Below are 5,310 nucleotides of genomic sequence, written 5' to 3' on the forward strand. Positions count from 1 at the left end.
AAGAACAAGAAGAACAAGAAGAACAAGAACAAGAACAAGAACAAGAACAAGAACAAGAAGAACAAGAAGAACAAGAAGAACAAGAAGAGCAAGAAGAACAAGAAGAAGAACCAGAAGAGCAAGAAGAAGAAGAAAGAAGAAGAAGAAGAAGAAGAAGAAGAAGAAGAAGAAGAAGAAGAAGAAGAAGAAGAAGAAGAAGAAGAAGAAGAAGAAGAAGAAGAAGAAGAAGAAGAAGAAGAAGAAGAAGAAGAAGAAGAAGAAGAAGAAGAAGAAGAAGAAGAAGAAGAAGAAGAATGTTCTTTGATTTTTTTTTTGGGAGGGGTAGGAAAAATCCTGTATCTCCCTTGTGTCTATAATCATCCTCTTCTTGGAGCCTCTGGTCTGCTTGTGGTCCTGTGGCTTGGTTGGTTTCTTAAGTCAGTTGATTCGAACAGGCAGAAAAATGCCCTGCTTTACACAGAATTTTGAGATCCTCCTCCCAGGATAGTTTAATGGGAGGCTGATCTGCTTTAAGAATCACAAAAGAGGGGGATGTAGTGATGAGGCCAGGTTCTGGGTAGAGTTGAGGCCTTTCAACAAACAGTAGCTTTTCCCTGGGGCTATTTTGTGAAAAACTCACAGAGCCCAGCCTGGAGCCATTCTCAAGGTTTCTGTTTACTGAATTTCAATTGATTGTTGAGGCTGCTAGAGGGAGGGGCAGCCTCTGGCTCTGATTACCCAGTGAAGAAACCCACTCCTAGGGCTGGCACTCGAGCTGGGTGACTTTTCCCTGGGTGTAGCTGAGTCTGGCAGGTCACGCCGCCATTAAGTTCTTGTGACCTGCTAAATGACCCGTTTTATTCCAAGGCCTGAGTTGGAGCTAGCAGCTGGTCCGAGCTTTGTCGCTATCCAAGATGGAGATCTCCGGTACTGGGAGAGGAAAGGTGGCCTTCCCTCCTCTGCTCCCTGAGAAGGAGTGAGGACGTCGGGCTTCTACTCACACCAAGTCTTGGTTCCTGGGTCGTCTCTGGTCTGCGAAATGCAGGATGAAGATGTCCGCTCCTTGTCGGTTCTTGCTGGTGTTGAGTAGAATCCTCTCGCCCGCTGCATCAGGCTCCTTCATCCTGGACTCTCTGTGGCTCAGGTATTGTGCCCTGCTGTCGCTGCCGCCACAGCTGCCGCCACCACGGTGGCTGCTGGCAAGTGCTCAGATGTGTCTTCTTGCCTGGATTTTCCCTCTCTGGCCTGTCTCTCTGTTCTGTGATGTCACCCTTGGTGTGATTCTCTGGCTTAGGACTGTTCACTGGAACTCTAAAACTGCTTTCTATGCGAGAGCTTGTTCAGATTCCAGCTTCTCCTCCGCCATCTTCCTGGAACTCTGATCCTAGATTTTCTGAGCCCTTTTTTCACACAGGGTTTCTAATTCCTCCCCATGCCAATGATTCTTCTGCTACTCTCATTTCTCCTTGTTTCTCAACTCAACTCCTGTGACCTTCATTTTCGTGTGAATGAGCAGAATAAATATGAGGATGGCCTTGTGTCTGAGGTAACATCCACTCCTGTTTGGAGGATCTGGTGAAGGACCACCACGTGGGCCTCATAATCAGATATTAATTGACCTTTTTGGAAATGGAGAAACTCACTCCCTCAGGCAGAATCTGTCATTCCTTGACTTTCTCTGAAGAGATTTGGTAATAGGGAACAATTCAGAGAATGAGCTTTCCCACCACCCACCCCAGCCTTGTCAGAATGAACAGGATCAAAATTAGAAGTGGCCTCAGTTCCCATAGGGCTAATCAAAAGCCAAGAGATCACACATTCCTCCTCATCAGGGACCTTCTGGTAGGAATAGAGTCTGGGCAAAGTCTAAGATGGAGATAAAATGAGACTGGGCTTAAGGAGGACACAAAAGAATGACCCTCTCTTTGACTACAGGTGAGTTGTGTAGTGAGACATGACAACTTCCTTCATATATGAAAATTCACTAGGTGAATTATATCACTGCCAATTTGCAGGAGATCAGTGTCCCCAAAGGAGAAGTTGTTAAATGTTGTGACTGCCAGTTTGCTCTCTAGGCTGTTGTCTCTCCCACCCCTTCCCATGCCAGGAATGCATTGCTTCTATTAGGCACGCAACTACTTGTCCTCACTCTTAGGCAGGAATACTGTAGGCTATTGTTTTGCCAACCTCTTGCATTTGAGGTAGAATAGGCCCAGGCACAGCTCATGCCAAGGGGTAGATTCAAGAAGGTGAGTATAAGTTCATATTTGTATTGAGAAATAATCATATTGAAAGAATTAAATGAAATTAATAATTGAGAGATTTAGGGTTTATAGCTACTAAATTTAAGTAATTATTACTAAAACATCTAGAATCATGGATTAGGGAGAGAACAGTTAAGTAGTTTCAATATAATTTGCAAAAAACTCCATAGCCAGAAAAATTAAAGGAACTATTGGCATAGTTCCATTTACAATCTTAGGAGTGACCTTGGATTGGAGGCTTTTAGAATAATGTCTGAAAGAGAGGGACTTGCTTGGCACTGGTGGCTCACACCTGTAATCCTAGCTACCCTGGAGGCTGAGATCTGAATATTATGATTCAAAGCATGTCCAGACAGAAAAACCCAGAATTGGTGCACGACTCAAGTGGTAGAGCACTAGCATTGAGCCCAGGGACACTGCCTAGGCCATGAGTTCAAGCTTCAGTGTCAGCAATACAACGACAACAAAACAATAACGATAAAAAGAAATAAAAGAAGGACTTAAAGATATGTGATGGAATGAGGCTGATGTGTAACTGTTTAGGGAACCTACAAGGAGACAAAATTTGGAGCCAAATAATATCTATTCATGACTAATCAAGGATGCAAACCAAATGCCAAATTCCTCTTCTCAAAAACTTGCAAACTTGGGCTGGAATGGTGGCTCATTGGTAGAATGCTTGCCTGGTATGCATGAGGCCTTGGGTTCGATTTCTCAGCACCACATAAGCTGAAAAAACCAGAAGTGGAGCTATGGCTCAAGAGTTGGAGCACTAACCTTGAGCTGAAGAGTTGAGGGACTGGGCCCAGGCCCACAGTTCTGGCCACATGACTGGCCAAAAATAAAAAAAAAACTAAACTAAACTAAACTTCCAAACATATCTTTTCTCATAATTGAGGAGAGGCTTCTTTTACAGGAATTCTCCTTATCTAGCTCAAGGGGATCAGAACTTCAGTAGAATTTTCCTGTTGAGATGTAATGTGCTTAACTGTACTGATGCTAATCATAGCTAGGAAAGTATGGACTGATACAAATAAGTGGGAGGTACACAGTACTTTTCAAAATTGAATAGATTACATATTTATTAGAAAGCTCGTAAGAAAAAATATTCAGTGTAGGATGAAAGATTTCAGAAAACTACAGTATAAATTACGTATAACCGGGTGGAGGTAGCTCATGCCTCTGATATTGGCTAATCTGGAGCCTGGTATATGAGGATCACCGTTCAAAGCCAGGTTGAGAAAAGTCCCCGCGGGACACTTATCACCAATTAATCACTGACAACTAAAATTGATACTGTGGCTCGAAGTTGTAGAGAGCTAACCTTGAGCAAAAGACCTCAGGAGAAGTTCCCAGGCTCTGAGTTCAAATTCTGTAATAGATAATGAATAAAAATAAAAAATACATTACAGGGCTGGGAAGTTGGCTCAGTGGTAGAGCACTCCCCTTGCATGCTTAAGGCCTGGGTCCAATTCCTCAGCACCACATAAGCAGAAAAAACCCAGACGTGGCGCTGTGGCTCAAGTGGTAGTGTACCAGCCTTTAGCTGAAGAGCTGATGAACAGTACCCAGGCCAAGAGTTCAGGCCCCACGACCGGGCCCCCCCCCCAAAAAAAATAAAATAAATTACATATTTTTTTTACCAACTCTGTAAAAGGAAAATAGGATATGACACATGGCAACATAAGACTTCAAATTACAAAGTTCCAGGGCATTTCCTCACTCTTGACAACTAGGAGTAATCCATATCAAGAAAAAAGATAAACGATTTATACCAAATTTCAAAATATGTTATACAAAGTAAATGCAATAAACATGCATTCCACAGTCTAGTAACATCATATAGTGTAAAGAATCTGATTAACTGATTCATGAAAACCAATACTATGCAGTTAAAACATCCAATATCTCAGGTGTCAACTTAGCACAATACTTTCAATCTATGATGTCTGTTTGCATATTATCCAGCCCTATCCATTCCCAATGGCAGAAAGCTCTTCCTGAGAAAGTCCAGAGAGCTGTCTACTGTGAGTGCTCAATGTAGACCTGTTCCCATTCTCTATTATTTGGGCATGTGATAGGTTGAATATCTGATAACTTGGAAAAGGCACAATTTGGGACTGGCTAAATAACTTGTTCCCATTGGAACATCTAATTTCAAGGCCACTGAAAGATTAGAGATGGTGATATTCTCTTTAAAATTATGTATTCAAAGGAGACAAAGTTATTTAGGTTTTGAAAGAAATGACTAGGAAGTAAAATGCATGTGATTTTTGTTAGCTCCGTAATTCTCAAAAACATAAAATGAATTCAAGTATTTAATATATACCCATATGTGTGCATATATCCATGTATGTATGTATATCCATATATGTGTGGTCATGTCTTTTCTGTGTAGCAAATGGTACAAATGAAACTGTGCAATCACTACTCAAAGGCATGAATAAACAAAGAGAATGAGCATAGAACTCATATTTAGGAATCTATGGCTAGCGAACTCTCTGAAAATCTTTTACATCAGATTGCATGTGTCACTTACTGCAGTGCAGGGACAGTACGACAACAATTGGATACCAGGCAGAAGAAATGAGAAATGAGAGATACAAAGGGTACAATATTCTTTCTAATGGGTAAGTAGGATTTCCTGTGTGTGTGTGTGTGTGTGTGTGTGTGTGTGTGTGTGTGTGTGTGTGTTTGTGTGTGTGTGTGTGTGTGTGCATTACATTTTCTTGAATCATTTCTCTCTTGAGGGGTATCTGGGCTAATTCAGTACGCATGGTTGTGCTGAAATATTTACTATATCCTGGTTTGTAATCTTTTAGGTAAATGCCTAGGAGTAGAGTTGCTGCATCATATGTAAGTGGCTAATCAAAACAGGGGTGAAGGGGGAAAAGTACAAGAATGACCAGGAGAAAAGGTGGGAAGTGCAGAGAGTAATCCAGTAAATATCCTACAAAATTAAGAAGAGTGAAGGAAGAGGTTCATAGAGGAAGGATGCGAATGTTGAAAGGGTTGGCGTTGATCAAGTTATATTGTATGCAGAAACTGCTTTGTTTAATAACTCATT

The sequence above is a fragment of the Dipodomys spectabilis genome, unplaced genomic scaffold, assembly GCF_019054845.1.
Source record: "Dipodomys spectabilis isolate Male_0828 unplaced genomic scaffold, ASM1905484v1 ptg000078l, whole genome shotgun sequence".
NCBI classification, from domain to species: domain Eukaryota; kingdom Metazoa; phylum Chordata; class Mammalia; order Rodentia; family Heteromyidae; genus Dipodomys; species Dipodomys spectabilis.